This window comes from Eptesicus fuscus, chromosome 13, assembly GCF_027574615.1.
Source record: "Eptesicus fuscus isolate TK198812 chromosome 13, DD_ASM_mEF_20220401, whole genome shotgun sequence".
Lineage (NCBI taxonomy): Eukaryota > Metazoa > Chordata > Mammalia > Chiroptera > Vespertilionidae > Eptesicus > Eptesicus fuscus.
Genome location: NC_072485.1, coordinates 32,818,624 through 32,841,697, shown reverse-complemented (window position 1 = coordinate 32,841,697; position 23,074 = coordinate 32,818,624). Strand labels below are relative to the sequence as shown.

At 41.8% G+C, this 23,074-nt stretch overlaps 1 protein-coding gene and 1 pseudogene across 6 annotated transcripts in view; one reads left to right on the top strand and one right to left on the bottom strand.

Moving 5' to 3' along the window:
• The window catches only part of RAB30 (RAB30, member RAS oncogene family), a 74,248-nt gene that overhangs the window by 28,519 nt on the left and 22,655 nt on the right, over positions 1-23,074 (bottom strand). The window contains exon 2 of one of the 6 annotated variants that reach the window (XM_028158359.2): positions 18,416-18,498. The exons of 3 other annotated variants lie outside the window; for them this stretch is intronic. The gene's annotated coding sequence lies outside the window, so the exon portion shown is untranslated. Of the gene's footprint in view, positions 1-8,104; positions 8,120-11,163; positions 11,477-18,415; positions 18,499-23,074 lie in introns of those variants that run through there. 2 more of the 6 variants (XM_028158364.2, XM_028158360.2) reach the window with 2 other exon arrangements.
• On the top strand, positions 19,802-20,359 carry LOC114234581 (small ubiquitin-related modifier 2-like; annotated as a pseudogene).

The window sequence follows — 23,074 nt, the reverse complement described above, 5'->3', positions numbered from 1 at the left end:
TATTGGCCTTTCCATTTTACAGATAAGAAAAACATATTCACTCATTCCATCCATCTGTACTGAACATCTACTGTGAGCCAGTCAGTCACTGGTCTAGAAACTACAGTGAAGAACAAGCCAAGTCCCCCCATCATAGAACATATATCCCAGGTGGGCAGAAAACAGAGCAATGAATGAATGGGGAAATGATCATACACATAAATGAACAAGAAAAGTATCAGATAGTGACAAGTGCTACTAGAGAATTAAAATAGGAGGAAGGGACAGAGGCTGACTAGGTAGCTATTGTAGACCAGGTTGTCAGAGAAGGCCTCTCTGAGATGGCTATATTTAAGTTGATATTTGAATAAGAAAGAGCCAAGCACATGAAGATGAAAGAAGAACATTTCAGACTGAAGTAACAGCTGGTGCAAAGGCCCTAAAGTGAGAATGAACATGGTATGTTCCAGGAACCAAAAGTAATGGGGCTGGGTGCTTGGTCAATGAGAAGAGGCTAAGAGACTGACATGGGGTATGTCAGTGAAAGCAGTGGCCTCAGATTTGGCAACATTAAGGTCATTAGCAGACACAGATAAGAATAATCCTGGTGGAATGATAGGAAGAGATTAGAGTGAGAGGAAGAAGTCAAAGCAAAAAAACTATGGACAACTTTTAAGTTTTAATGAGAAAAGAAAAGAAAAAAAACAACCTAGAAGATAGCTAGAGAAAAATACAATGTCAACAGAGTTTAAGATAAATAATAAACAAAATTAGAAAAGGTTTGGGATTTGTTATTTTGCTTTCAGATAAGAAATAGTAGAGCATGCTTCTTTGCTACCAACAATTACCCAGGGATGAGGGTAAATTTAATGATGGCAAACAGAGGGGACATAATTATAAGATCAAAGATCTGTAAGACTAGTCTTAATGAAGCTAATAATGTGCCCTAGGGAAAAAAATTGTAGGTAGAGGAGCTGGGATACTAATCCAGGTGTGTTTTGACTCGAAGGTGCATCCTCTTTCTACCACACCACTGACTATAATATATACCGGGTAGGGCAAAAGCAGGTTTACAGTTGTTTTTATAGAAAATAAAACAATAATAATATTACAAGAATAAACTGTGTTTTCCATACTCACAACAGTAAACCTACTTTTGCCCCAGCCTACATAACACAATAGTATTTGCAAAAATATCCCAACACTAACCTCTGAAGTGAATCATAACAGAGATGGAAGGAGTATTTAGAGAAGTAAAAGCCAACGCAAACACACCCTTCTTCTGTGTAAGCAAGCTCAATTTTCATACAGACTTTTATTACCGCATTTTCACTCAAATGTCATTTATTGCACCTCTGGCTTTAGTCCTACTAACTATAGGACCCTCAGCTGTTGCCCTTTTATGTTCATAGTGGGTTTGAAGAGAGGATGGGGGCACTGAAATTAATCCCTGTACACTGTAAGGGAGATCTCTCAAGTGACTGCAATTAGGTAGTAAAAAGATTTTTTAAATGCCAGTTGTGTATTTATAAGTCAGCTAAAGTGAAGATGGAAATTAAGGAACATGATCATTTTTGTTTCCTTCCTCTTTACATGGATATCTGAAAAAGCAAGTGACATGCCTGTGTCTCTTGTTATGTTTTCCATGCTCACTCCTACTCTACCACATGGTGGCACAACCTCACCCCTCCAGCCCCATCTTTCTGTCACCTGGCTTCCCACTATCTGTTCTAGTTTCCCTTCTCCTTCAGGACAACATAGATGCCATCTCTCCCATGAAGTCCTCCTTGGTCTCTCTTTCTCTGAATCTGATGGCACTAAGTTCTAGCTCTTGATCATATTAATGTTCAAAACTATTCTCTGATTCAAGTGTCAGAGTGAGAAAAACAGCACTTTTCAGTAGGAAATTCAATACAATCATTGGCCATGGTTACTTTGAGAGGTCGCTTAGGGAAGATTCAGATGGATTTGAGTTGAAATCGTGGCTCTGTTCAGCCTCTGACAAGCTGGGTAATCTTGGGCAAGTCACTTTCTGAGACTCAATTCCCCCACCTAGAAAATGTGTCAGATAGCCCGCTTTTCCGCTGAAAACTCTGCAGTGGCTTTCCATGGTTTTCAAAATCAAGTCCCAAACTCTTCAACATGTTTAAAACATCATCTCAACTCATCTAGCCTCACTTCTCACCTAACTCACATTTCATACTCCAGTAACAATAAATTCCTCAGGATATTTCTCAGCCCATGCTGCTATTTATTTAGTTAGGTAGTTGGTTAGTTGGTTAGTTAGTTAGATTTGTGTAGTATATGTTTATTTTTGGTTCCTTCAAACCCTGCACTCTTGTTCCACCTTGCTCAGACATCACTCTCCCTGAAGCTTTCCTGGATTTGTCGCCTTCCCCCCATATACAGGTTAAGTTCTCCCATGATACCCTGGCCACAGCTTAATCACTGCAATTACCCCACTGTTTACAATTATTTATTTACAAGACTATCTACTCCATAAAACGAGGGTCACTTCAGGGAAAGGCCTGAGTTTTAGTCATCTTTGTGTCCCCAGCACAGTGCCTGGTATATACAAGTACTTACTCCTACTTCGCTTTTCTGATACCCGATTTCTTCATCGATGAAATGGGAAGAATATCACCTACTTGAAAGGTTAGGATTAAGGTTAAGTATTCAAAGCTGACCACAGGGTGGCTGGCATACAACCAGCCTTCAGCACATTTGATTAATGTTCTCAGCATCTCCTGACTGAGCTTTCCGAATCTGTCCTTCAGGACCAGGCTCTATGCTGGCCCTGTGCCCTTGCTGTGAGCCCTCTCCCCATCCATATCCCTCAGCAATGGGAGTCCCACTCAGCCACTGCCCTCTGGACTTTGTGGATGACTCAGCTAGGACACCAAATGCAAATGGTTCTTGAGCACCTTTGTACAAGGCAATGTCCCCGATGCAGTGGAAGTGATACAACATGTATTTAGAATTTATGTAGGGAAAAGGTTGGGGGCGGGAGGGAGAGGAGGGAATCAGATAAATGAAGGCGATTCAGAAAAGGAAAAGCATATATATCTCTGGGAGTGACAGGAAAGCCTTGGAGGAAGTGGCATTTAAACTAGACCTCAAAGGATGAATTTAAGCTGAGGGGCTATTTCCAGAGTTGTATGTGGTCTGCAAAACACAAAACTCAAATCACCTGCTCATCAGAAGAAAAGTAAATTTAAGGGCGCTAGCCAGTTTGGCTCAGTGGAATGAAGGGTCCTTGGTTCAATTTTGGTCAAGGGCACATGCCCAGCTTGTAGGCTCGATCCCCAGTAGGGAGCGTGCAGGAGGCAGCCGATCAATGGTTCTCTCTCATCACTGATGTTTCTATTTCTCTCTCCCTCTCCCTTCCTCTCTGAAATCAATAAAAATATATTTTTAAAAAAAGAAAAGTAAATTTAGGAAATTCTGCCTACTACATAGCCCTCTAAAAGACCCACAACACACAGTAGCAAGGCTCTGAGAATTCTTGAACTAAGGAACTCCATTTAACTTTGTTGAATCCACACCCCAAATTTGACCACAAGTTCTCTACTTCTTTCTCTCTGGAGGATCATAGCATCTTGAGGAACAAACTTTAAGAAAAAACAGGTTAAGTGTTACCCTTGCAAAGTTATATTTCGCAATAGGACCTCTCATAGATAACACCTTAACACCAGATTTTTAAGTACTGTAATCAGTAATTTTAAAAATTCTCCTGGCATTTTGCTCAAAGGGAAAAAGCAATGGAAGACTGTGCAGAACTAAGTAGCTGTCAAAACAACAAATACCTGCCCTGTCCAGTGTGGCTCAGTTGGTTGGAGCACCCTCCTGTGCACCAAAGAGTCACAGCGTTGATTCCCTGGTCGAGGCGCATATGGGATGCAACTGATGTTTCTCTCCCTCTCCTTTCCTCTCTAAAATCAATAAAAAGCATTTTCTTGCGGGGGACGGGAGGGGAGGCATATCCTCAGGTGAGGGTTAAATAAATTGCCCCATCCTTAAAAGAAAACAAATAGCCGAAACCGGTTTGGCTCAGTGGATAGAGCGTCGGCCTGTGGACTGAAGGGTCCCGGGTTCGATTCCGGTCAAGGGCATGTACCTTGGATGCGGGCACATCCCCAGTAGGGGTTGTGCAGGAGGCAGCTAATCGATGTTTCTCTCTCATCGATGTTTCTAACTCTCTATCCCTCTCTCTTCCTCTCTGTAAAAAATCAATAAAATAAAAAAAAAAAGAAAAGAAAACAAATAAACCTCCTCCAGTTGTGAAGTTAGACCACAAGCCTTTCTTTCTTTAATGTAATTTAAATTTTTTCCATCACCATTTATCCCCCCTATCTTCCACCTCCCTCCAAGCCCCCCCCCCCCCTCCACAGCCTTTCTATCAAGGGAAACAAGGCATCTCTGACAAAGTCCATTCCTTCTTTGGTAGGATGTTTACACTCCAAGAGCCACCCTCCCTCCCTCTCCAACCTGCTGACTAAGTAAAAAACACCAGACTTGAAAGCAAAGGGAACAGCATTGCATAACAGCAAGCCACCAGACAAGGCATGATTTGCTCCTTAATTGACACCAAACGGTGGTGTCAATAAAAGGCGAGAAGGAAAGGGGCATTGTCTGCTGCCTGTCCCCACCCTTGACGCACAGTGTTCAGCAATCCAGCCTGTGAGTTCACAAATGTGCACTGGCAGCGAGGCATTGTGCTCATGATTCAGAGACAAACAGACACAGTCCTACCCACAAACCCGGTTTCGCAGGGAAATAGGCAGGTAAACACACTGCAATGCAGCATGCAAAGTGCAAGCAAACAATCCTGTAATGAGAGGTGAGCACAGAACGCTAGCAAGGCACAAAGGCAGGACTCCTTAACTCTGCCTAGACTCAAGGTCAGAAGGAAGGCGAGGTAAGATAAGAGGAGTCCCCTTAGTGCTCAGAAGATTGAAAATGAGTCGTGAAGGCAAATGAATCGAAAGATACATAACTAAATGAAATAGGGCTCTAGAGTTGAGTAGATCAGGGTAGGATAGAGCACCACTGGGGGGCGCGGGGGGGAGGGGGGGGGAGACCGGCTGATCTTCCTGAGCCTGCAGCACACAGAACAGCTGCATCTAATTTCACTTTCTCCTGAAACCCACAGAAAGTCGGTGGAGTGTTGTTGTTTTTTTCTTAATAACAAAACCGTGCAAGTACAGGGAAAAAGGAGACTGGCTTAGCAGATCCAAGAAATCTGAACCCTATACCAGATGCAGGGAAAGCTGAGAATTGAGCCGATTTAAACCACAGAATCCTTCCAGGCCCGGGACTGGCAGTCCCGTGTACCTAGGGGCATAGGATGCTACAATGACTAAGACAAGAGTGAAAGCCGCTGGAAAGCAGTCCCTATGTCCTCTCCCCAATGGCAGAATTCTGGCTGCTTAGTCTCTGGAGAGCATAAAACAGAAATGCTGAGTATTTGCTTTACAACCATCTGGGAGAAGGGGTTGTGGGATACAGATGAAACAAAAACGGCCATGAAGTGATCACTGGTGAATGTGGGTGATGGGAACATGGGGGTTCACTGTACTGGCCTCTCTACTTCTGCAAACCTTTGATATTTTCCATAATAAAAAGTAAGAGTATCTCTGGTCCAGAAGGACCCAGCACGTCTGAAGGGAAGCATAACAAAGGGCATGTGTCTACACAGGTGGAGTGGCACACACCTTCCTGACTACCAGACACTGTCGGGTAGAGCCACACACTGCAAAGAGGAGCGGAAGACTCCTCCTGGGTGAATGCAACCTAGGGAACCTGAAGATGCTGCCTCAGGGGCTCCCCCAAACAGCCCAGCCCAATCATGCCACAGGAAGGCTCAGAGTTAATCATCTCCATCCCATACTCAGTTTCCTGACAGCTTTCTTCTTTTTTGACAACTTTATTAAGACAGAACTCACATAATCAATTCACTTTCTTAAAGTGTACAATTCAGTGGTAGTTAGTATACTCACAGAGTGTACAACCATCACCACTGGGATGGCTTATTAAGATATAATTCACATATTCAATTCACTCTTCTAAAGTGTACAATTCAGCAGTGTTTAGTATATTCACAGAGTTGTACAACCATCACCACCATCAATTTTATTTTTTTTAAATATATTTTATTGATTTTTTTACAGAGAGGAAGGGAGAGGGATAGAGAGCTAGAAACATCAATGAGAGAGAAACATCGATCAGTTGCCTCCTGCACACCCCCTGCTGGGGATGTGCCCGCAACCAAGGTACATGCCCTTGACCGGAATCGAACCCGGGACCCTTCAGTCCGAAGGCAGAAGCTTTATCCACTGAGCCACACCGGCCAGGGCACCACCATCAATTTTAGAACATTTTCATCACTGCCCCCCCCAAAGAAAACCCTATACCCATTAGCAGTCACTCTGCATTTCAGCTACTCTCCAGCCCCAGGCAACTACTAATCTGTTTTCTGTCTGTATAGATTTGTCTATTCTAGACATTTCACATAAATGAAATCATACTCTGTGGGGTCTTTTATGAGTGGCTTCTTTCACTTACCACAATGTCAAGATCTTGACAGCTTTTATTTACCCCCTCCCCTCCCGCAATCAGGAGCAACACAGCCTAGGATCACATTCGGAGTGACATCTTGGGAAAGCCTCTAATAAAGACACAGATCACAGTAAACACAAAAAGAGCAACTTGAAGGAAACAGATACTATGTGGGAGGGGAGAGTGCCATTAATATTCTCACAAAAAGGAAATAAAACTGCCTCCATGAAGTGAAAATAGGATACTATAAAAAGGAAACACTTAGAGAACAAAACAAAAAAAGAGCTCTTAGAAATTGACAACTTAATAGCAAAAATAAAAAAAAAACTCAATAAAAGGATTAAAAGATAAAGTTGAGGAAATCTGCTAGTGTAGTCAAAAGACAAAGATAAGGACAACAGGAGAGGAAAATGAATATTCTAGAGCAAGCATGTCAAACTCACAGCCCGCGGACCACATGCCTCATTTATTTGGCCCGTGTTAGCCTTTGAGTTTGACATGCTTGTTCTAGAAGACCAGTACAGGGTGTCTCCTATCAGAATAAGAGAAATTCCCAAGAGAGAACAGAAAAAAGAAAGGAAAATCATGATGAATCAATATCATTCGACAAAACTGTGAAGAACGGAGGGGTGCAGGTTGCCAGATTGAAAGGGCCCAGCACACAGGACACAATGTGAAATGACTGTGAAATTGCAGAAACTGCAAAGAGAAGATTCACAAGCTGGAGGACGTTCTTCACCAGGTGGTAAACAAGAGTCAGAGGATCTAGTAGAGACAAGCAACTGAGGACCCCCAGATAACTACCACATGAAGAAGCGAGACAGCCCAGAGAATTATAACTCCAGGGAGAGACACACTGAGGATGGTCATCACCACCAACCCCTCTGCCATTAAACCCTCTTTATTCTAAATATTTAAAATGTGTGATTATAAAATTTTCAAACATACTCAAAAGTAGAACCTCAATACCCATCACCCAGATTCAACAATGATGAACATTTGGCCTGTTTACTTGATCTATCCTTTATTCTCTCTTTCTTTAAATATTTTAAAACAAATTCCAATCATATCATTTCAACCCTATGTTCTTCTGAACCCATCTCTACATTACCCATTTTCTAACATCACAACACTACCATCATACCTAGAAAATTAACAATAATCCCTTGATGTTAGTCCATAATAAAATTTCCCCAACATCTCAAAAACACCTTTTTATAGGTAGGGTGTTATGGGCTAAATTGTGCCCTACACACACACACACACACACACACACACACACACACACACACACACACATTTTTATGTTGAAGCTCTAACCCCCAGTACCTCAGAATGGGACTGTAATTGAAGACAGGGCCTTTAAAGGCATAATTAAGTTAAAGTGAGGCCTAATCCAACCCCCCTGGTGTCCCTGTAAGAGGAGATTAGGACATACACACACACACACACACACACACACACACACACACCAGGTCTGCATGTGCACAGAGGAATAACCATGTACAGAGGTAGGAAGAGGGCAGTCATTTGAAAGCCAAGGACAGAGGCCTCAGAGAAAACCAACCTTGACAGCACCTTGATCTTGGGTTTCCAGCCTCCAGAACTATAAGAAAATAAACTTCTCTTGTTTAAACTACCCAATCTGTGATATTTTGTTATGGTACCTAAGAAACTAACACACAGACTATCCAAATAAAAACAAGATTTATATATTACATTTGAAAATGTCCCATGTGCGCCCTGGCCGGTTTGGCTTGGTGGATAGAGTGTCGGCCTGTGGACGGAAGGGTCCCAGGTTCGATTCCGGTCAAGGGCATGTACCTTGGTTGCGGGCACATCCCCAGTGGGGAGTGTGCAGGAGGCAGCTGATCGATGTTTCTCTCTCATCGATGTTTCTGACTGTCTCTCTCCCTTCCTCTCTGTAAAAAAATCAATAAAAATATATATATTTTAAAAAATGTCCCATGTGCACTTGAAAAGTTCCATCTGTAGCTTTGGGGTGGAATGTTCTGAAGATGTCAATTAGTTCCATCTATTCTAGAGTCTCATTTAGGATTGCTGTTTCCTTGTTGAATTTTTTGTCTAGAAGATTTATCCAGTGATGTCAGTGGGGTATTAAAGTACCTTACTATAAATATACATAACACATTTGGTTATCATTCCTAAACCACATTATTTTTTTCATGCCATTGACTTGATGCAGAGACCAAGTCAGTTGTTCAACACTAGATTTATGTGTTTGGTTCCTTAGAGTGTAATTTAACTTGTCATCCTTTCCCCTGTATTCCCAATAAATTAAGGTCAGCTCTAGAGGTTTGATCAGATGGAAGGGTCAACTTTTACGTAAGAATATTCCATAGGTGGTACTATATACTCTCTTTTGAACCTGACAAATTATGATAAATAAACTTGGTCCAGATTCTTTCCTATTTGCCTTGACCATGTGCTGATGAAGTATCTTGCTTGTCCCCTCCCTGCTGTCTTTCTGGTTAGCTGATGGCATTCACTTCATCCCACAGAGAGCTAGAGATAGGCCATAGAGAGACTATGAGTAGAAAAGACAGAGCAGTCCACTCTCTGTGATCATATCCTACCAGAAGATTTGGAAACATCCTAAGTGCCCATCAGCAGATGAGTGGATTAAAAAACTGTGGTACATCTACACAATGAAATACTACGCCGCTATAAAAAAGAAGGAACTTTTACCATTTGCAACAGCATGGATAGAACTGGAGAGCATTATGCTAAGTGAAATAAGCCAGTCGGAGAAGTAAATATCACAAGATCTCACTCATATGTGGGATATAATGATCAACATAATTTGATGAACAAAAATAGATCCAGAGACAAATGGCAGGGGAGGGGAGGGGAGGGGGGGTTAGAGAGCAACCAAAGGGCTTGTATGCATGCATATTAGCATAACCCAGTAATGGCGAACCTATGACACACGTGTCAGCACTGACACGCGTAGCCATTTCTGATGACAGCGGCCGCTGAGGCGGCCACATGCCGAGGATGAAACATTTGCTGCTCCTGAGGATGAAACATTTGCGAAATAATGTTTTTTCCTCAAAGTGACACACTACCCGAGTTATGCTCAGTTTTTTGGCCAAGTTTGACACACCAAGCTCAAAAGGTTACCCATCACTGGCATAACCAATGGACACAGACACTGGGGCGGTGGGGGCTTGCCTGGGGTGGGAATGGCTGGGGGTGGGGTCAATGGGGGGGGCGAGGAAACATATGTAAAACAATAAAAAAAATTAACATTTAAACATCAAATCCTTTTTACTCAATTCACTGTCAAACTCAGAGAACTGCCACCCAATTTCCATCTCCTTGGGCATATGAGGGTATCAGCACCTCAGAAAAATGATTAGACCAGACTGATCTCATTCAAGAATGTAACTAACATTCAAGGACCCTCTGACAGCTGCCAGGAAACTCCTGTCTGCCTCAAGAGCAAGTCTGTCATCAAGAGTAAGTTGTAAAAGGGTTCCCAGCTCAGCTATGTCTGCCTCCCCATCTGTATTTAAGACTTTGCCAAATTCAAGCTCTGCTGTTGTAGATGGGGGTCCCTTACACAAAGGCTGCTGAGCAAGACCCTTTAATCAGGCTGTTCCCCACCTTCAACTTTCTCTCGTCTTCAGGGCCACTGTGATTTGATGGGTGTGTGAGGCTGAGGGAACAGCACAACCAGCTCCAACGCACAGTCATAGCCAATGGAGCAATCCCGAAAGACAGCCAGAGAATTTTAATGAAAACCAGAAAAGTCCAGGCCGCAAAGTCCAACTGCAGTTCAGGCCTGCCAGCCCCTCCTCCTGCAGCTAAGAATCCCTGAGCCAGCATGGCCCCAAAAAGCAGGGAGAAAAATCCATTTAGCATTCAGCAACCTCCCACAGCAACCGCTTTCCAGGGTCATTTAGGTGAGAGGCAAGGCACATGCTAAATGCAATAGGACCCAGAGTCCCTGAGAGGCACAGGGTGTGGCAGCAGCAGATGAGCCAACAGATTATGAAACAGTCATTTATAAAAAAAATTAAAAAGCGCCTCTTTCTTTCTGCCAAAGCTGTCTGAATACAGCTGCATACAAGGCTAGTGGAGAATCTTAACAAGCTTAAAGGGGCCGTATTTCAGATACTCAAGAACCAAAGGTGAAGGAAAAGAATATTTTGAGCACTTACTATGTGTCAGGTGCTCTTATCTCATTTTACCTTCACTTTGTGGTGGGAATTATAAACTGCATGTAACAGATAAGAACACTGACTCAGAGGTTAGATAACTTGTCTGAGGCACACAGCTGGCAGGGGTGAACCAAGACTCAAAGTTCAGTGTGGAAGAGGCTCATCAGAAATAAAAACAGAATCCTGACCTGTCCTACCAGATAAAAAGAATCATCATTTACTGAACATGGGCTATAGGCCTATAACTAAGCTAAATATTTTTGCATGCACTATATCTTCTAATCCTCACAGCAACCAAATAAGCTAGGAATTATTATTATCTTCGTTTTCAGTGAGGAAACTAAGGCTGGATGTTAAATAATTTGGCCAAGGTCATGACTTTGCCAGGATTTGATACCAGGTCTATCTCATTTTAGAGCTCCCATGTTAAAACACTCACCCTAAGAGCCTACAGAGGGGAACCACCGAGGCCATCATGCCAAGCCAGCAAGTTGCATGGAAACTTCTGCCCCCTTCCCAGCAGGTAATCCATGTGCCAGGGTTACCCTGTAATTCCTCCGAGCGTTCCTCAGTGGCGGCATAGACGCACTGGCTCGGGATAGGCTGCCAGTGACAGTTCCCCCTTCCCCAGACCTGTGGGCTCTGGGGGCACTGCATGTGAGAAGGAGAAGGCTACCACCATGATCCTGAGATGCTTGTGAGTACAGAAGCCGACAGCTCCCTTCTGCAGGCTCTGCTCCACAGACCCACACACCTCATAGCAACCTCCACTCTCCACGCCCTGAAAAACAGCTCACAGGCTATTTGTATTCTTAACAGGACACCATGTGCCTCCTCTTAGGCAACTATGATTTCCCAAGGGAGACAACTGTCTAGACAGAGCATCCCAATCCATCTTGACAAGAGATTGGCCACAACAAGGTCACATTTGAGCATTTAGTTTGGGGGGCTGTATTCAGTGGCCCAGTGAAGGCTCTGGGCTTGGCACCCCTGGGTTATCAGGACTGAGCATCACTCTGCACAACTGACATCCAGGGTTAGCACTGTCTTCCCAGCCAGGCAAGCATTACGTCAGAGGAGTCACAGGCATCTTACACCTGACTGTGAGTCACACACATAGGAACACTATGTAAACAGTTCCATTAATCAGGCTGAAACTTCACAGAACTCTTGTACACGTGCTCAGAATGAAGCCCCAGGCTTTGAGGTGGACTGGACATCTAATGTGTGCCAGGAAATGTGACAGGTACATTCACAGCTGATATCTTAATTAATCTTCATAACATTCTGTGAGGTAGATAAGATTGCTAGTATACAGGTGCAGCAACAAAAGCCCAGAGGTTAACATAAATTGCCCAAAGTCACACCAAAAGTGGCCAAGTTCGAAAACGCCATTAAAAAAATATTTTAATTAACTAATTAATTAATTAACTTGTTTATTTAGAGAGAAGCCAATTTGTTACTCCACTTATTGATACATTCACTGGTTGCCTTTTGGATGTGCCCTGACTTGTGATCAGATCCACAAACTTGGTGTATTGAGACGACGCTCAACTCCATTTTTAATGACTCCACAACTTTACATTCAGTCAATCACGAGGCCATTCATTATTCCTCAGACATTTATGGAGCATCTTCTAGGGACAGCTACTGTGCTACTGTAGAGGATACAACTGCTAACATTGTATCCTAGGTCCAGTCACCAAGAACTTACATTCTCATGGGGAAAGAAGGCAAGGTGATCTGAAGAATGGGTACAGGAGATGAGGTTAGGGGCTCAGATAAGTGATCAGGACAGGCCTCTCTGAGGAAGTGGCCTTTGAGCTGAGAACAGAAAGATGAGAATGAGCCAGCCATTTGCAAAGCTCAGAAAAGAAGCACACAGGCAGAAGGACCCGTGCAAGGGCCATCTGCAGGAAGACGCTGGGCGTGTCAGAGGCCACCAGGACCAAGGCTGAGTGAGCAACAAGGAAAAAGAATGTTTGAGATGAGGCAGGCCTACTTGACCACAGCAAAGAGTTTGGATTTTGTCATAAGGACAATGGAAAATAAAAAAAGTGTTTTAATTAGGGGAGTGACAATCTGATTTGTGCCTTAAAGAGGGAGTTCTGGTGGCAGAGGAAGTGCAAGGAGGGGGCAGAGTTAGGAATGAGGGCAGACACAGGAGAGGAGTTGGGCTGCTGTAAGGAAGGGCTGTCTCCTGGTCAGAGCTGGGGAAGTGGAATGAGCTTCCCCAGGTGCTGACGACTTTCCTGTCATTGGAAGTGTTCAAGAATAAACCAGATGACCCCTTGGCTACACGGTTAAAGAATTCAATAATTGGGCGGACAAATCCTCCTAAGCCTAAAATCCTTCTAAACCCTAGAATTCTGTGGTTTTAAGATAAAATCTTCATTAATCTGACTTTCAGAACTGGAGTTGCCACAACTTCCCTGGTAAATCCTTGACAGCCCAGACCAGCTCTGTGATATGTGGCAAGTTATTTAAATCCTTAGAGTTTTAGTTTCTTTCTTTGAAAAATGGGAAAAATAATGCCTAATCCAGGATAATTGCTGTGAGGACCAAAGTCTAATGTCTGAAACATTATAATAAGAATAATGGTAAATGGCATTTACTGAGCCATTACTATATGCTTGCATGTACTATATGATCTAGGGGCATTGTGTCATCTAATCCTTAAAAAAAATAAACCAGAAGGTAGGCACTATTACTATCCCTTCATTAAAAATCAGGAAACATATTTCTAGAGGTTAAGTAACTTATCCAAGAGTCATATAGCTATTTATTGCTCAAATGAGAAAAAAAAAAGGCAAATAAAAAACTTCAACAAAAGTTGAAAGTAAAGACAAAGAAAACCATATTTACATAACTTGAAAGAAAGATGTAATCTACTATTAAATTTAACAATCCATTCAATTCGCTAATTAGACATTTAGTAAATATCTATTGAACATATAAATGAATAAATGGATGAATAAATCATTCCAATAAACCTGTATTGAGTTCCTACCACGCAGAGATTTTACATCAATTTAATTGAGAGTTTGCCATAAAACCACAATCTTCAAACTGGAGATAAATTGCCAACATAATGACCCATAGTCCATAAAGGGACACCTGGCCAGAGTGGCTCAGAGGTTGAGCATTGACCTATGAACCAGGAGGTCATGATTCGATTCCAGCTCAGGGCAAATGCCTGGGTTTCGGGTTCCATCCCCAGTGAGGGGTGTGCAGGAGGTAGCAGATCAATGATTCTCTCTCATCATCTCTCTCTCTCTCTCTCTCTCTCTCTCTCTCTCTCTCTCTCTCTCTCCCTTCTCTCTGAAATCAATAAAAATATATACATATTTTTAAAGAAGGACCTAAGAAATGTCATTCTCATACAGACCAAAAGAAGCAGGAATAACTGTTGTTCTTTCTTTGGGAAGTCAAACTGTTAGAGGAGTTGGCAGAAGACAGAGAGCACAATAAATGGAAGTCTAGAAGAAGTGGTCTCAGAGAAAAGATGAGAAGCCATCCAAAGGAGGCAGAATCTAAGAAAACAAAGCCTGACTTAACAACCAGGAGTTACTGATGGACTTCCTTAGAATTATGGGAAAGGATACCAAGTTTTAAGGGCATTTGGATGAATGGGCTAAAGAGGAAGGGAACGTGGTCTTTTTAAAAGTTTGGTGATAAAAAGGAGAGGGAAGTCCTAGCCAGTTTGGCTCAGTGGATAGAGCATTGGCCTGTGGACTGAAGTGCCCCGGGTTCGATTCAGGTCAAGGACACATGCCTGGGTTGCAGGCTCGATCCCCAGTAGGGGGCGTGCAGGAGGCAGCCGATTAATGATTCTCTCTCATCATTGATGTTTCTAACTCTCTCCCTCTCCCTTGCTCTCTGAAATCAATAAAAATATATTTTTTTAAAAGGAGAGGGAAAAGCAGGATTGCTGGTAAGTGTAGAAGGTGAGGAACAGGAGCCAAAAGAAGAGAAGCTGAAGACAGAAGATAGATAAAGAAGATACAAGAAAGAACTAGGAGGACCAGACCTAAGGAAGTGAAGGGCAGGACAGACTACACAGGGAAAGGCTACCCTTGGAAAAAGAGAGGTCACCTTCTGCACTGTGACAAGAATGAAGAAGGAGAGACTAACATGTGGGCATAGTGAAAGTTACTCTGATTCAAGCTTGATGAATACAGAGAGTGATTGTTAGGTAATACCATTTGAGCTTAAAAGGATATTGATTTTCTTGGGCCACTCATAAATTGCTATAGAAAAGAACAACCATCATTTGGACCTACGTTTTATACAGTTAAAAATCAGGCTTATCGAGATGTGCTTACATTCTGTTTCTTAATCTGGGTGCCAGTGCACTGATGTGTTCAGTTTGAGAACTTCATCAAGCTATATGCTTATGTGTGCACTTCTCCGTATGTTCATCATATTTCAATAAACAGTTTTTATTAACTTAGAATCACCACTCCTGTACTCTTTATTCCGTTTTTTTTTTTTAAAGTAACTCAATCTCAAGAAAATTATATGTTCTTTAGACAGGCAACATTCCTTACCATTCTTTTAGGTCTTCCATAGTACTAAATTCAAGATTAGATACACAATAGGTATCTAAGCAATATATGTTGATGTGATTGGAAGAACTTTAGCACTTAATACAAATCTATCTCCAGGAAGGGACACCTTTATGATTGTGAAACCTGGCAGACCCCACCTTAGCCAAGTGAGCATCACCAGTAATGGAATAAACTAACATATATGCCTCCCCTTGTAAAGCAATGGGAAGTGTATAACATCAGCTATTTAGAATTCCTGCCAAAAATGTTTAACCTACATACAACCATGGAGAAATAACTAGACAAATTCAGGTTGTGAGATATTATTAAGAAAATAGGCCTGGAATCTTAATCTTAAAAATATTAATGTCATAAAATACAAAAAAAGAGGGAAATTTATGGATTAAAAGAGACTATAAAAAAGAGATTAAAGATGCATAGCAACTAAATTTAATGTGCAATCTTTGAGTAGATCTTAGATTGAAAACAAACCAACAACTACATTGTTAACATTATAAACTAACATTATTAATAGCCTTTGAACAATGGGGGTTTGCAAAAATGCTGCAATTGTTCATGCCCGTGTATCCAGGCCCCTGAGCAATAAGACTTTCAGCTCCTCTCATCAAGAGGAGCTTCTGACTGGCTTTGACCAAAAGACTGCAATAGAAGTTATACTGTGCAAGCTCCAAGCCTAGGCCTCAAAAGGCTTTGCACACTTCCACTCTCTCTTGGAATCTGCCTGTTCGCCATGGGACCAAGCCTCGGCTATTCTGCTAGAGGATGAAAGCATCCTTTGGAGCAGAGACAAGCCATCCAAACTAAGACCAACTTAGACCAGCCAGCCTCTGATAGATCCAGCAGTTGACTGCAGACTTTGAGGGGACCCAGCCAAGATCAGCTCGTCCTGATGCAAATTAGAACTATCCAGATGACTCACAGAATCATGAGAATTAATAAATGGTGGTTTCGCCTATCCAGCATGGCTCAGTGGTTGAGCATTGACTTATGAACCAAGAGGTCACGGTTCGATTCCCAGTCAGGGCACGTGCCTGGGTTTGGGGCTCAATCCCCAGCAGGAGGCATGCAGGAGGCAGCTGATGGATGATTCTCTCTCATCACTGATGTTTCTAACTCCCTCTGCTTTCCTCTCTGAAATCAATTAAAAAAATCTTTTTGAAAAAACAAATAAATGGTGGTTTTGTTATACAGCAAATGTTAACTGATTAAAGATGAGATTTAAATGTAGACTGTATTATGGAATCAGTGTTAAATTTCTCAGGCATGATAATGCTGTTGTGGTGATGTAAAAACATGTCCTTATACTCAGGAGATAAATACTGACATATTTAGAGATCAAGTATCATGACGTCTGCCCCCAAAAAACATAAATCTGCATATATAATAATAAAGCAAATGTGACAAAACATTAAGAATTAGTAAACTTAAGAATTTTTGAGTGTTCTTTGTACTAAGCTGTTCATTTGAAATTTTTGAAAATGCAAAGTTAGAAATGTACATGTGCACCTATCTCCAGAACATGGTGACACTGAATGCTTATTTGGTAACACAGCAGCCACCACATAATGAACAGATCCTTCTCCTCCTTTTGTGCTGTCCTCCACCTCCTACTCCTTTTTTACTGAAAGCAACTACTACTGCTGAAGAGGGAGATGGAGTAAATCAGGGGCAAGCCCTGGTAGAGTTAAAAGAAAGATTTATTAATACATACGAAATGTTTAAAAGTAGGTATTGCCCTGGCTGGGTGGATCAGTTGGCTGGAGCATCGTTCCGTACACCAAAAAGGTTTTGGGTTCCATTCCTGGTTAGGGAACACTCCTAGATTTTGGATTCGATCCCAGAAGAGGCTTGTACAGGAGGCAATGGATCGATGTTTCTATCCTACATCAATGTTTCTCTCTCAAATCGATCTTTCTTTCTTTCTTTCTTTCTTTCTTTCTTTCTTTCTTTCTTTCTTTCTTTCTTTCTTTCTTTCTCTCTTTCTCCCTCCCTCCCTCTCTCTTTCTCTCTCTTTCTCTCTCTCTCTCTCTCTCTCTCTCTCTCTCTCTCTCTGTCTCTCTCCCTCTCCCTCTCCCTCTCTCTCTCTCCCTCTCCCTCTCTCTCTCTCCCTCTCCCTCTCTCTCTCTCCCTCCTCTCCCTCCCTCCCCTTCCTCTCTCTCTCCCTCTCCCTCCCTCCCTCAGGTAAGGATTAAAAAATAAATAAATAAAAATTTTAAAGCAAGGATTCACTAAGTGAGGATTGCTCCCTGGTATAATTAAAAAGCATTTGTGGTGGTTGGCTGAAACTTGAAAAGAAAAAAGCTTTGGCAAGACACATGGGGAGGTCTCTGAAATATTTTGTGTTAGAAAACAAATATTCATGTGTTTCTATTTTAAGGGATTTCTCAAACGCCTACAAATGAGAAGATTATCTTGTATTACATCTCTTCCCCCTGAAAGGCCCTCAAACAAATAAATGGTGGTTTATCTTACCAATAGAGCCTGAATCTGTTTTTCCACAACCTAATGAAAGCCTCCTTTATTTAATGTGGATTTTCCTCCAAGTGATATGCAGCAATTATTAATGCTATGTATTGACGTTATGAATCAACCCAGGGGCCTAGGTTCAAAAGAGAGAGCTTTCTGAGCTGAAATCCAAGAACCTCAGTTTTTCTATGCCATATAGAGATGCTCTGCTTACAATGAATGGCAAACAATGCCCATGCTGTTCTTCACATAAAAAGCAGTAATCTAGGTAGAGAGGTTTTGGTGGGGTGTTTTTAGAACAAGCTCTACAAATATATTAAAATGTCTTTGACTTCAAAAACTTCCAATCAAACAAGCCCAAATATTACCATTGTTCAATGAGAAAAACATTCAACTTATAAGGAAAGAACACATCACAAGCTACTGTACACATCTAATGAGTTGGTTGTTCTCATCTGTCAGAGCTAAAAGAATTAATGCAGCAAAGATATTTGTTTTTGGGCATTATTTGGCTCAAAGCCAAATCCATGCCCACGCTTTCTTACAGAATCCCTCAGTTCTCTAGCCCACAAACCCCAGGATGCCTCAGACTATAGTTTGAAACTACAACTTTAAATTAAATGGTTGTGCAAAAAAAAAAAAAGAAGAAGGTACCTCATGCAGAGAATCTTCCAGTTGCCTCTACAAACTTCAGCAGATTCAGAGAAACCAACCAGGCTGTCACATCTTCAAGGAAACTTTGATGTTCAAAGAAAATTCTACTGTGCACATTAATTCTCAAAACTATTCAGTGACACCGTAAAGACAGCTGCAGAACAATACACTTTCCTTTTTCTATCCAAACATTGATGTAGGATAGAAACATCTGCATATTAGCACATACAACTGGTAATAGGGTAAGTCATCAGAAGACCTGGGCATGGCTCTAGCTCAGCCACTGAGTTCCCATTCGCTTGTCGCTAAAAGTGTCAACTGCTGAAAGTACGACTTGATTGCCTGACTCATTGGTTCACTCATTGTGCAAACATCTATTGGGCAAATTTTACTTAATCTATTCAAGCTTAGTTTCCTCAGTTGTTTTTTTTTTAAATAAGGATGGTAATTGTACCTATTACATTGGTTTACTGGCAGAATTAAATGAGATAATACACACTACTATACATGTCAATAAACTTTCAATAAATATTAGCTATAATTATTATTCTTCATTAATATCTGGGTGGTTATACTAGATATGTTTTAAAGTCCTTTGCAACACTAAGATTCATTCTGTGAATTAATTGTGTGAGCCAGAAATTTAACATCTCTGAGCCTCAAGCTCTTTATATGTAAAATGAAAGGGTATACAGTTACATGATCTCTAAGGTCCTTCCAACTCTAGAATAGTTGAAGGCTCCATGGTTGATATTATATGATTTCAGATGTGTTTCAGTGCCACTGCTTAGATAAACTGGCATGTCAAAGCAACTGTTAAATCAACCTTCTCTGGTGGGGGTCTGAATCTTTTTTCACTTTTGTTCTTTTAATCTCCTAACCCACCCCTGCATACATAGGATATATACAAGGTATGAATCCCCAAGAGAAAAACAAGCAAGTGGGGAGGAAGCCAGACCCTTTAGGCTGGGTAACGCATCCAAAACACAAGTGGGGGAGGTGCAATGAATGAATAAATTCACTCATTCATTCATTCACCCACAGAAGCATCCACATACTGAGGGCAGAGTGCCTCCCTGTGCCTCCCGGCACCCACTACTTGTCTCCATATGCACTTTCCACACTGCCATCTTATCTGCACCAATAACTAAGCTGACTGATGCCTGGGACTTTGTCATGCTAACTTTGCATCCTAAATCCCAGGCACAGTGCCCAGAATGTGGTAGGCACTCAATAAGTTTAAAATTAACTAAAATTCATACTTCCCTCAGTACCAAAACTAGCCATTTGCAAAATGACTAGGTACTTTGGGGATCTTTTCTTAAGGGTCACCGATCCAACAATATCAAGAACTAGCTGTGTGACCGCTGCTGCCTCCTCCTTCTGCCGCTCCTGGTGCTGCTTGTGTGCTTTTGGTGCGGACCTGGTACCTCTTTTGTGAAGCGGCAGCTGAGGAGACTCCGGCGCTCGCCATGGCCGACGAAAAGCCCAAGGAAGGAGTCAAGACTGAGAACAACGATCATATTAATTTGTAGGTGGCAGGGCAGGATGGTTCTGTGATGCAGTTTAAGATTAAGAGGCACACACCACTTCGTAAACTAATGAAAGCCTATTGTGAACGACAGGGTTTGTCAATGAGGCAGATCAGATTCCGATTTGACGGGCAGCCAATCAATGAAACGGACACACCTGCACAGTTGGAAATGGAGGATGAAGATACAATTGATGTGTTCCAGCAGCAGACAGGAGGTGTCTACTAAAAAGGGAACCTGCTACTTTACTCCAGAACTCTGTTCCTCCAGACCAAGAAGACATTCTCAATTAGAAAACTGCAATTGGGTTTCAATACATCTGACTGCTACAGTATAGTTTTCTCTATTCTTTCATTTTCCCCTTCCCCATTCCTTTATTGTACATAAAGTAACTGATGTATGTGCACAAGCATTTGCATTTTTTTTTTTAACTAAATGGCCAATGGTATGTTTTGATCTACATCAAATGGAGATGGGATGGGGAAAAATACTGGTTCTGTGAAAATACCCCCTTTCTCCATTAGTGGCATTCTCATTCAGCTCTTATCTTTATATTCCAGTAAGTTATTTTGCTCTCACTGTTTAACAAAAAAGAACAACATAAAAATTCTTGCATACCTTGTTTGATTGGAGAATTTTAATGTTTTTCATTTATCATTGTAAAACCAAGGACAATTTTATAACTTTTTTGTACGTAGCTGTTACATGTAGGGCAATCTGTCTTTAAGTGGGGATAAATTACTCTAAAAAAATGAATCCTAGATAGTTTTCCCTTCAAGTCAAGTGTCTTGTTGTTTAAATAAACTTCTTGTTTAAAATGAAAATTTAAAAAAAAATTAAAAAAAAGAACTAGCTGTGTGACTATGGGGGAGGGAGGGTAGAGGGTGGACAATGAGGGGAGTAATCATTTCACCCTCTGGCTCTCAGTTTCCCCTTTGATTAAAAAAAAACTGGAGGAGAATTGATTAGATCAGGGGCTGGCAAACTATGAAACTATGGCTCATGGATCAAATCCAGCCTATGTGCCCCTCCCCCTGGTTTAGAATAGTTTTCACTCTTTTTTAAAATCCTCACCAGAGGATATGTTTATTGATTTGAGAGAGACAGAGAGAGAGATATCGATATGAGAGAGAAACATCAATCAGTTGCCTCCCGTACATGGCTCACCCGGGATAGAACCCGAAACATAAGTATATGCCCTGACAGGGAATTGAACCTGCAACCTTTTGGTGTATGGGACAATGCTCCAACCAACTGAGCCACCCTGCCAAGGTGGCTCACATTTTCAAATGGTTATAAAAGCAAACAAAGAATAATATGCATCAGAAACTGTTTGTGGTCCCCTAAAATGAATATACATATTCTCAGGCCCTTAGATTATCTCTAAGTTTCTTTCAAACCGGGAATTTTAGCATTCTAATTCTGCTGGGTTTCCTTGAACAGTCCAATTCCGGCTTCTTGCAGAGTATTCCCACGTCTGAAGAAATACTGGAGCTCAATTGATATTTGTTTAATTGAATAAATGGATTCCGCAGCAGTAATCCTAAGAGCGAAGTCTCCCACCAAAAGGGCCAATGTGTATCAAATGACCGCCTAGTAAAATACCTCCATGATCGACTCTCCTTAACAAGAGGAACACACAGCTCGATTGGTCCTTTGGATGATAGCAGTCCCTGTACCAGCCTGGAGCTCAGATAACCAGGAGTAAGACTTACCTTGTTCCAGCAAATAAAAAATACATGTAGCCATCCCCTGAACAAACCCCTTGGGCAAATTATAAAGCTATCTAGAAGTAGCTATCAGAAACACAGATCATCTGAACAGATCATCTTAATAGCTGTGGACCCATGAGAATAAATCCCATCCACAATAAGGCATAGAATAATTTAGCACACAACATTCTGTTTCTCTTTCCCTCTGTTGTTAAGACTATATAATACTAAAACAAGGAATTCAAACAGTTATGTCAGGGCAGCAGGCCAAGGAAAGTCTAGAATATATGACCCCATTAACACTAATGGAAGTTGGAGCAAGGTAAAATAGAAAATAAAGCTCCCTGCCTCCATTCTCACTACCCATACTTTTCTAAAATAAACAGCCAACAATTATTCTTTTAATGTTCCTCCTCTGTACACCCATAAGTCACTCCCGGGGATATACCTTTTGCTGACTTCAAAAGATGAGCTTCTTGTTCTCTTTTTTCCCCTGCTCTTTGCTCTTCCTCCTTCTGTATGCCTACAAAGCATTCTCCTGAAGGGAGCTAGGGCTGCCTTTCTGCCATCCCTCATCGAGTATCTTGAGTACAAGTAGAGCACACTCCAACCTCGTACTGTGTCAGACTGTCCTTAGAAATTGCAAAGTGGATGTAGAGATTCCATCCTCTTTACTTTCCTCTAAAGAAGCTACTTGGAGCCCTAGACGGTTTGGCTCAGTGGATAGGCGGTTTGGCACAGCGGACTGAAGGGTCCTGGGTTTGGTTCTGGTCAAGGGCATGTGCCCAGGTTGCAGGCTTGATCCCCAGTAGGGAGCATGCAGGAGACAGCCAATCAATAATTCTCTCTCATCATTGATGTTTCTATCTCTCTCTCCTCCCTTCCTCTCTAAAATCAATAAAAAATATTTTTAAAAAAACAAACAAACAAAGAAGCAGCAGCTACTTGGAGCTCTCTCGCCTCTCAAATGACCAGAGGCCTGAAGGCCCCCCCTCAACCAATAATGAGGTAGATTCACACATTTCACTCTCCAACCCCACACACCATGCTCTAGACCAGGGGTCCTCAAACTACGGCCTATGGGCCACATGCGGCCCGCTGAGGACATTTATCAGGCCCGCCGGGTGTTTTTGCCGCCGCTGCCTGTCCTGCTTAGCAGCCGACTTAGCAGTGTGCATAGGAATTTGTTCATAGTTTTTTTTTTTTAAACTATAGTCCAGCCCTCCAACGGTCTGAGGGACAGTGAACTGGCCCCCTGTTTAAAAAGTTTGAGTACCCCTGCTCTAGACATACTGACCTAGAAGGTTAAGGAATAAAAGCCTGTATAGCTCAGTAGTTATTTCCAGGCTCTTCATAAACCAGAGGAGAGAAAAATAGTTAAAGAATGGATTGTCTTCCTGACTCATTAGGTAAGC